We start from the raw sequence: 10,847 nt of genomic DNA, 5'->3' as shown, positions 1-10,847 counted from the left end.
AAAGCCAGCCCGGTCAGGAAAGTAGCCTGTGAAACTCTTATCTCCAGTAACTACCAGAAAGCCGCCGTATGTGGCCCTGTAGCTTAAGTGGTAGGGCTCTATGAGAGCGCTCAGGCCCAGAGTTCAAGCCCCAGGACTGACCAAAAAAAAAGGTCTTTGCTTTTAAAAGTATATAAATAGGATTTCTTATCTTTTAGATTATTTTATTTCATTGTGAAATGAATCAAGAAGTTTCTAACTCATACACTTATTTGTATGTATGATTTATATAATATATTCTATATTATGTAACTTTATATAATATAATACAGTATGATATGCAATGTATTAGAACATGCTATTAAGTTACTCTTTTAATATAATGTATTTTGAATATTATATAACATTATGTATTGTATTCTAGGTAATAGAGCGTAGTGCATATTCATTCTACAAGGGATGATATATTGAGGGTATTATGGAAAGAACTGGTAGCCAGACTTTATTATGTGGGATTCAATTTAGATTATATTCTAGTAAGAGCTTTTTAAGTTCAGTTATTTAAATGCTACATATTTTAATTAAAAATTTGAAGTGGTCAATAGCTATTCAGGGTAGTGTTCATCATTTAGTTATTTTCCAATTTATATTTTGTAAACATTACTAAAACTGTCAAGACTGCCTAGAAGTTGAGTTTCTTGGTCTCAGCACTGTAAACATTCTGAACTAAAGTGTTGTATAACGTGTGCCTTGGGCTTTATGGGATGGTTAGTAACATCCTTTCATGAACACATCTTCAATTTCTCTCTGATTTGTGAAAAACTAAAAGAGAGGGTGAAAATTATGTTGGCTGTTAAGCAATGATTTTGGAAAAAATATAAGTAGAGAATTAATGAAAATTATGTTGTACTATTTTCCTCTTGCTTTCATGGTATAATTTCATGGTGTAAATATGAATTCAATTAACCTGTACAGCAAATTTATATTGAAGTTATAATATGGATTGTGACTCAGTTATCTTAAATAATATAGAAAACAAGACAAAATTCTATTCATTTCACTTGCTAAATGCATACTGAACCCTTATATGAAAAATATGATGAATTAAGAAGTATAACCTTATGTGGACAAAGGTGTTCTTAAAGTTGATGAAGTTCAGGATGTAGACATATGCTTATCATGAAGGTTAGGATTCTTGTATGAATATGGTGATGGTTTCTTCTTCAACTATAGTTTAAAAGAAAAAGAAACCACAGAGATTTATGAGATGGAATGTAATTGGAAAGAAACCTCAACACAGAAATGTTTAGTAAAATGTTACAATATGTTAAGATAAGAAGCTTTGAGGATGTTCTTTTATTCTTTAATTGTATCTAAAGAGAGATGAAAGCATTTTTTTGAAATAATTTTTATTGTGAAAATAACATACAGAGGGGTTACAATTACATGGGTAAGATAATGAGAACATTTCTCATCAAGCATTGTTGCCTCTTCCTTTGTTTCCCCTTCCCATTCCTTCCCATCTTCCCCCCCTCCCCTATCCCCCCAACATAGCATCTTGTACATCTCATTGTTGCAATCAGTCCACCTGTATCCCTAGTTAAAAGATTTGTTTTTGCCCTTCCTCTCCACAAATTATACCAACATAAAATACAGTAAAAGCATGGGTTATACCGTGGGGGAGGGACATACAAAGCAACAAAGAAATCATCTTATAAATATGTTAGAAACAATTGCATGAAAGGAAAAAAAACAAAAAAAATTTGAATAGTTATCTTGGGGTTCATTCCCTAACATCAACTTACCTGAGCTTTTCTGCTTGACTCAGACATATACTAGTTATTGCAAATAAGGGAAATCATGGGACCTATGTTTCTTTGGGCCTGGCTTACTTCACTTAATATAATTTTTTCCAAGTCTTTCCATTTCCTAAGAATGAGGCAATGTCATTCTTTCTGATGCAGGCATAGAATTCCATTGTGTATATATACCACATTTTCTTGATCCATTCATCTACTGAGGGGCATCTGGGTTGGTTCCATATCTTAGCTATGGTAAATAATGCTGCAATAAATATAGTCATGCTGGTCGCTTTAGTGGGTAAATGCCGAAATGTGGGATTGCTGGGTCATAGGGGAGCTGTATGTGGAGTCTTTTGAGGAGCCTCCATACTGTTTTCCAAATGGTTGAACAAATTTACACTCCCAACAACAATGCAGTAAGGTTCCTTTCTGTCCACATCCTCTCCAGCATCTGTTGTTAGTAGAGTTGTTGAGTATAGCCATTCTAACTGGGGTTAGGTGGTATCTCAATGTTGTTTTGTTTGCATTTCTTTTATGGCTAGTGAGGTTGAGCATTTCTCCATGTGTCTTTTGGCCATCCTTCTTTTCTCTTGAGAGAAGTTTCTCTTTAAGTCTGAAGCCCAATTATTTATTGGGCAGTTGTTTCTTTGAAGATTTGTTGTTGGGAGATTTAATTTTTTAAGTTCCAGGTATATTTTAGATATGAGACCCTTTCCTGTTGTAAGGTAAGTGAAGATGTTCTCCCAATCCATGGGCTTTCTATTGATCTTGTGAGCTATGTCCTTGGCCATCAGAAGCTCTGCAATTTCATGCAGTCCCATTTGTCCAACCTTTTTTTGATTTGTTGTGTTTCTGGGTCTCTATTAAGAACATTTGGGCCTGTGCCAAGGAGACCTAGGGTTTCTCCTATTCCATCCTGTAATGTTTTCAGAGTGTCTGCTTTGACTCCGAGGTCTTTGATCCATTTGGAGTTGATTCTGGTGCCAGGTGATATATAAGAATCTAGCTTTAGTTTTCTACAAGTAGTTAACCAATTTTGCCAGCACCATTTACTGAAGAGGCTGTCTTTCTTTCATTGCATTTTTTTAGCTCCCTTATCGAAGATTAGGTGGCTATAGGTCTGTGTTTCATTTCTGGGTTTTCAATTCAATTCCATTAGTCCTGAGGTCTGTTCTTGTGCCAGTACCAAGCTGTTTTGATTACTATGGCTTTGTAGTAGAGTTTGAAATTTGGTATTGATATTCCTCTAGCATTGTTCTTTCTATTAAGGATCATTTTTGCTAATCGGCTCTTTTATTGTTCCATATGAATTTTTGGATTGCCTCTTCTATTTCCTTGAAGAATGAGGTTGGAATTTTGATAGGTATCAAATTGATAGGTATCACAATTGTGTCCAAACACTCATTTAATAGCTGGGTCCTGGTGGCTTGTGCCTGTAATCCTAGTGACTCAGGAAGCTATGATCTGAGGATCTTAGTTCAAAGTCAGTTCAGACTAGGGAGTTCATGAAACTCTTACCTCCAATTAAGCACTAGAAAACAAGAATTGGAGTTGTGTCTCAAAGTGGTAGAGCCTTGAGCAAAAGCTCAGAGACAGTGCCCAGGCCAAAATCACTGAGTGTGCCTGTAAGGATTTAAGTCTGCTAGTAGGGGCCAGGTATGCATATATTAGTGACATGAATCTTTAGTACTTACTAAAATTCCCATAATCTCATTAGAAAGAATGTATACAATATAATGTCAAGAAAAAATAATGAAGGAAATTCAGAAGATGAGTGGTTGGGAGAGATAAAGAACGTTGAAAGAGTTGACATTCATCAAGATGCTTTGTACTCACAAACGAAAATGTGAAATTGAAATCCTTTTGTACAGCTTCTTAAAGATCATTTTAAAATGAAAAATAGATTTTAGCCTTTCTTTCATGGAATTTTAATCTTTAATTGACAGAGGAATTAGGCATAGCATCCTATGTGATAGTTATATATTTGCATAGCAAGGTTGAGAATAAATCAGATATTTATAGTCAGAAAAATTACTCATCACGACTAAGGCACAATTGAAATAAATGATCATTCCCATATAAATACTTATTACTGTGAACAAAGGAAGGATGGGAAAAGTTGTCTATTTTTTCTTATTTTTCTCTAGCCCCACAGGCTTATACATTACCCATTAGGCACTTAAAAATGTTCTTAGAAATGAATAGCATGCTAGTGAATGCATTTGAGCAGAGGATTAGGCTGGAAGTCTGCCAGTTTTTATATTTTAGTTTAGGACCTTTATTAGGAACTCACAGCATCATGGAGATGAGAAGGATATGACAAATGTTTTAGTCATCCCTCATGAGGAGGCCACGGTCCCTTTATGTTTTTGTCTCTCCAATCATTTGAGTCATATCTACTACCATTTATCAGTCTTTACACATTGGATTCAGGAAATCTACTAATAAATATCCATTAGATGGCCTTGCCTCACATCTACAGTTAAATGTGATTAGCTCTAGTAATTAAAATATTAAGACAAGTACAGACTAAAATAAATAATCATTAGTCTCAGTAAAGTACTTTCTGCATAAAAATCTCAGTATTCTTGAATCTCTTTATCGTACAGGAGGGAATTTATAAAAATATTTAGAATTACCCCCAAGTAACTCCAAACTATCAAAGGGCAGTTGTATAGAATCAGAGGTGATATTTATTTCTATTAAATCTTTCTTAAGGTTAGGTGCTATCCACTAAATACTGATATGTTATCACCTGGAAATACTCTCATGTTAGGTGCTTCTCAACCATAAGAATAATGAATAAAATGTGAGTTATTTAGCTTGCTAACAGTGTGGCAAATGCCTAAGGTAGACAACTTCATGTAGGCTTGTGCTCTCAGAGATTTCAGTCTGTATTCACTGGGCTTCATATCACGTGCTCATAATGCAGTGCATCATGTCAGATGCACTGACATGAACAGGAATGGTCAATGCATGGCCTCCAGGGAGACAAGGAGAGGGAGAGGCTTAGGTTCAGGAACCCTCTTCAGGACATACAGCCCCAATGACCTAATTTCATCCAACTAGGCTACAACTTTTTTTTCTTTTACTATTTAGGTAATTATACAAAGGGATTTTAGTTCAACATGTCATTTCATACGTACAGCACATCCTGATCAATGACACCTTTGCCATCATTCTTCCTGATTTGTACCAACCCCAATCATCCCGAGTTTCCTAGTTACATTTTCTTATGTATGTCTCATATATATTATAAACATATATACAATAGCTATATTATTAGAACATACTATATATACTTTGTATACATATATACTCTTCCTCTCTTCATTCATCTACTGCCTCCACTTGATCTCATATCCCCTAATACCTCCTCCCATATCTTTGCCCTCATTGAGTATTGTGATTCTGTTTTTGGCTCTTGTAGCAGTAGATAAAGACAGCAGCAATGATGTACAGTCCGCATGTCTTCTTTGTAGATTTCAGGAAATAACCCTGTTATACATTCCTCTCACACTGCAGTAAAATAATCCACAAAATGATTAAAACTAAAACAGAATACACTTTAAAAAGTCTTCTAATATTGTTGAAACAATCCCATGCATTAAATACAATTTGCTAAAAACCGGGTAAATATTTAATCAAGAACTTGTTTACATAGTGTGTAACTTAGCAAGCATAATGAGTTGTTTAGATTAAATCAATTCACATTTTAATGGTTTTACAGTATAAACACTTCTCCATTGGGATATCTAGCAGAATATCATAACCAAAGTTAGAGTTTTACATTAAAAAAAGAACTTGGTTTTCAGGATGTTCTCTTACATAATTATCTTGAAAAATATTCTCATCCAAAGATGTATTGAAAGGTCTTATTCTTATAAGAAAATACAAGAAGAAAATTACTAATAAGTATGAAATCAAATAAAATTCATATTTTCCTACTTCATAATAGAAATTACAAATAATGTGTTCATATCAGATTATATATATAGTATGGTAATTATTTTCCCATTAATTGATTAATGATTTACCCCTATACTTGAAATGTAAAAATTATTCTAAATTCATTAAAGATAAAATTGGTGTTGAAATGTCTGTTAGTTGCCAGTTCTACTAAAACAAATCTGTAAAACTTAATGTTTTAAAAAATCAATTGATCCTGGGGGAGTCCAGAGGAAAATGGCAGAGGAGAAGCTGGGGGATAAACAAGCTCTCATGTAGAAACCAGTTACTATATTTAGTTGCTACTTCAATGCAATGTATTTGTATCCTCCTTGCTTTAGGCCAAAATAGAATATGCTTGAAAAATACATCTGGGAATATGAAGAGCGACACAATCAATCTCACTTTAAACACTGACCTTGATTCTTTACTATTTAAATCATTTAAGATGAAGTTGAATTGACCTGTTGGATGTTTTAGCTCATTTTGTTATCACCATTGAAAGAATATTCCAACTTCATTCAGATACCCTTTAACTCAAGTCTAGTAAATCACACATATTTTCAAGTTCATATCAAATTTTGATTTAAGTATATAAACTCAAGTCTAGTAAATCACACATATTTTCAAGTTCATATCAAATTTTGATTTAAGTATATAAACCAACAACAAAGTTGGGATAAAAGCATGCTTATGAACAGTGTAAATTTGCTACAAAATATCAAATTTGCTACTAAATTCATTTAAGAATGGTTTTGCTGTTCTTTCATACTGTTCTTTCTTTCATACTTGTTTGTTTTCAAAATCAACAGCTGCTAAGACAGTCATTGAAACTGTCTGATTCTTGTGAGGTGGTACAATTTAACTTGAACCTATTTGGACCACTGTTCACACCTCTGCCCTTATTAAGTATTCTGCTCCTGTGTCTGGCCCTGATAGCAGTAGTTGCAAACAACAGTGCAGATATGCAGTCTGCATTGCTGCATTCTCAAAGTTTTTGTTATATGTCTTCTTTGTAGATTTCAGGAAATATCTCTAAATGCTAAGCTTAGCTCTGCAGCTGATATACAGTTTCATTTGCTAAAATTTCATCTGCCTCTGACAAACAAACTTGGGAATATGTGCACTGAATAGGAAGTTGACAGTATAGACATAAAGACCAACTCTAACTAAAATCTTCTGCAATTCTGATTAATCACAATCTCTAAGTACTTATTTTCCTGCTTTATAGCCAGACAATGACTAAGGATGCTGTAAAAATTACATCTTTTAATGTGCTCTCTGTCATCAGTAGTGTAAATTGTACCACACTATAAAAATTATAACACTATAAAAATTAGAGCACTGGTTGCTGGCACATGTCTCCATTTCTACCTCTTCAGGCACCTGGGATTACAGGATCACCATTCAAAGCCAGCAGGAATAGAACTTTCTAAGACAAAAGCTGTGGTAGGGCAGTGGCTCAAATGATAGAGTGCAAGTTGAGTAAATGCATCACCCTGAGTTCAAACCCAATAGCAGCAAAAACATTATGTAAATTATGAATTCCTTAAAGATGTAAGAAAACCTTTTTATTTTTTTGTACAGTTTCTAGGAAGATAAAATGGAAGCAATAAAGAATAGGTTTTTTTTCTTAAAGATTTAGTTCTTCCACGTATTTTAATTTTATTCAAGTAGAGGCAAATACAGACAATGGAGGTCAATTAAATTAAACTTGGAAATATGGTGTAATTATTGATAACTTTTAATAATTTGCTTCCAAAAGCAACATAGCGATATCTTCAAAATGACATAATTTTAGTACTATGTACAAGAGAGGAAATATTGTACTGGGAAAGAAAATGTTATGTAGACAGCAAGATTACTGTGCTTCTTCTATATTCATTTTTACAATTGATAACTATATGACTCTCTGAAAAAAATGTTTGAAATTTTAGTATAAAGTATTTGTAAAAAAAGGTTAAAATTCTATGAGTCAGGTTACTAGTAAAATTCATTGTTTGCCATGGTTCTTACCATTTCCTCCCATCTCCACCTTAAAGTTACACATTGAAACTTTAAATATTGTATTGAATATAATGACTGCAGTTGCTCACTGTTCATTCCTCATTCCATTTGTGTGCCTTCCTCTCTCCTAACATGTTTCCATGATTTTTTCTTTTCTTTTTTTTGGTTGTTGGGTTTGAAATCTGGGCCTGGGCGCTATCCTTGAGCTCGTCAGCTCAAGGAGAGCATTCTACCACTTGATTCACTTCTGGTTTTCTGGTGCTTAATTGGAGATAAAAGTCTCATGGACAGGGCTGGGAAGTTGGCTCAGTGGTAGAGCGCTTGCCTTGCATGCATGAGACCCTGGGTTCGATTCCCAGCACCACATAAGCAAAAAGAAAAAAGCCAGAAGTGGCGCTGTGGCTCAAGTGGTAGAGCACTAGCCTTGAGCTGAAGAGCTGAGGGACAGCGCCCAGGCCCAGAGTTCAGGCCCCACGACCGGACCCCCCCCCCAAAAAAAGTCTTATGGACATTCCTGCCCAGGCTGGCTTTGAACCGCTATCCTCAGATCTCTGCCTCCTGAGTAGTTAGGATTACAGGAATGCGCCTGGCAATCCACTGAAAATTTTTAATCTATGAGTTTTGGTTTCCAATTTTATTTTGAAATACACAATAGTATCTTGAATTTTGACAGTGTGGAGATTGCTTCATTTATAGCATATATGAATCTTATAACAGCCACACACTTTTGCAGGGCAGCTGATCTGGAGTTATGTTGTACAAGGAAAGATTTGGAAAATATACAAACATGAGAATTTGCATGCACATTATCTATGGCTGTATGTGAATCAGTCCAAATCTGGACTGACCTCAGGCATCCTCACTGATGCCATGATGAGCACTTGGTACAGCAGCCCAGGGGGAAAGGGTGAGGATAGCTAAACATAGAGGTTTTTACTATCCTTTTATGGATAACTTTGTCCATGTACTCTTTTTTTTTTTTTTTTGGTTGGTTGTGGGGCTTGAACTCTGGGCCTGGTCTCTGTTCCTGAGCTCCTCAACTCAAGCCACAGTGCCACTTTTGGTTTTGCTGGTAGTTCACTGGACATAAGAGTCTCATGGACTTTCCTGCCTGGGCTGGCATTAAAATGTGATCCTCATATCTCAGTGTCCTGAGTAGCTAAGATTACAGGCACGAGCTACTAGCATCTGGCAAATTTGTCCATGTAATTTTTGTGATCCTCCTTTACCAGAATGTATTTAGGAACACTGGCACATAGAGAACAATATATTCACACTACATATTATTCACAAATGCTTTCTCATATAATGCATTTAGCCACCATTCTTGGAAACTTTTGTTTTCCTCACTCATAACCACTGGGACAAACTACTGACTACTACCTGTGAATCAGCTGAGATTCATGTTTCCACCTTCAGATGAGTTAACAACCATATATTATATGTCTCTTTTATTCAGTTTTTTGTTTATTTTTTATCTTGAAGAAGTGTAAAACAGGGTTGCCATTTGACACAGTGGTTTATGAATATATAGATCTTGATCAGTTCCACCTCTTTCAACATGCTCACCCATGCCTCCCTTCCTTGTCCTTCCCTCACTCTTCCGAACGTTGTAGGATAGATATTAGGTTTTTGTCTGTATTTTTCCCCTCTTCTCTTCTTCATTCCTTTCCCCTTGATGCCATTGCACTGCTTTAGAGCAGATAATGCTAGCTTCCACATGTAAAGGAAAATATGGATTTTGTCTCTCTTGGTCTAACTGACTATACTTAACAAATCTTTCCATGTCTTTACAAATGGTATAATATCATTATTTCTAATGGATGATTAAAATTCCATTATGTATACATCCCATATTTTCTTGATCCATTTTTCCATTGAGGGGCCTCTGGTCTGATTCTATACCTTGAGTATGGTAAATAGTGCTGCAATGAACATAATGTGCTGGTGTTTTTACTTTGTGCTGGTTTGTGATCTTTTGGATAAGTGCCCATATCTCTCTTTTGAGGGCTCTCACTTTTTCCCATTTTCCTTTGCTTACCTAAAAAAATGATTGCAATGCACCCAGAACCCAAGCATTTCCTTGGAATAACATTCTCAGCAATGTTTTGATATTTGTAGCAAACTATGCAACTTCTAGTCTCAGAGTGGATGTACATGTGAGAACAAATTATTGACTTTAAAATTACTTCACATCATTTAAATAATGATGGCTCTCAAAGCCTACTAATCAAACTACATGGTGAAGAGTCATACATATTCATGAATTGTTTAATATTGTCGTTAATATTTGCACCTCTCATTTTATTTAAAATTCAATCTTTTTTTTCCTACGGATCATTTGGTAAAGCTCTTCACTGAACAAAATGTGAGTGATTATCAATTCTTTTCATGCTTTGATGTACAGTCTGTGCCTGAAGGAGGATAAACCAAGACATGTATACATCTCAAAGTTGTGATCGCTTTCAAAAGTGATAAGAATTTAAGGGATTGTGCAGATAGAACCATTCAAAGAGTTTCTTCTCTTTGTATTTCCTAAGGTTGTTTTGCTTTTTTTATTTCTAAGTCTTTGCAAATGCTACAAACTCTTTAATTGTCCACAATTATTCACTATCTATGCATGAATACCCATGTATCCAGGCTGAATGCTGTAATTATCAAGACTGATTTTTATTGTGAAGTTATAGCCACTTCATCTCTCTCTAATGTGAATCAAGAGTATAAGAGATGTTATGTACTTTATAAATGCTAATTAGATAAATATAAAAAATAGAGAAGTGACTTTTAAGAGGAGGCTCAAATGATTTCCTGGCTTTGCAAATTAGAAGGGTTGCTGGTTACAAATGAGTGTTTATTGAAGGTATCTTTTTAAAAATCAAACCTTTTAGTAAGCTTTGTCACTTCTTCAATCAAAATTAGATTGCCCACCTTTTTAAAAGTCAAGGTTATAGTATCTCCCTATGTTATCATTAATTATATGCATCAATGTATATATATATATATATCAATGTATATATATACATGCATACTTATGTATGCATGTACAAAAATACATACACAGAAAAATAAACAGAGAGAGAGGAACCATTATTATAAAGCTATACCTAAATC

At 34.7% G+C, this 10,847-nt stretch overlaps 1 non-coding gene across 1 annotated transcript; it reads left to right on the top strand.

Moving 5' to 3' along the window:
- The first annotated feature begins 8,028 nt into the window (after positions 1 to 8,028).
- Positions 8,029 to 8,108, top strand: Trnaa-ugc (transfer RNA alanine (anticodon UGC)). The gene has a single exon. It is a non-coding gene; the product is annotated as a tRNA-Ala (tRNA).
- Positions 8,109 to 10,847: the final 2,739 nt, after the last annotated feature.

Source organism: Dipodomys merriami, unplaced genomic scaffold (assembly GCF_024711535.1).
Source record: "Dipodomys merriami isolate MVZ:Mamm:240054 unplaced genomic scaffold, mDipMer1.0.p SCAF_6, whole genome shotgun sequence".
NCBI lineage: Eukaryota > Metazoa > Chordata > Mammalia > Rodentia > Heteromyidae > Dipodomys > Dipodomys merriami.
The sequence above is the reverse complement of the archived record's forward strand: the minus strand, read 5'-3'. Positions and strand labels throughout refer to the sequence as shown.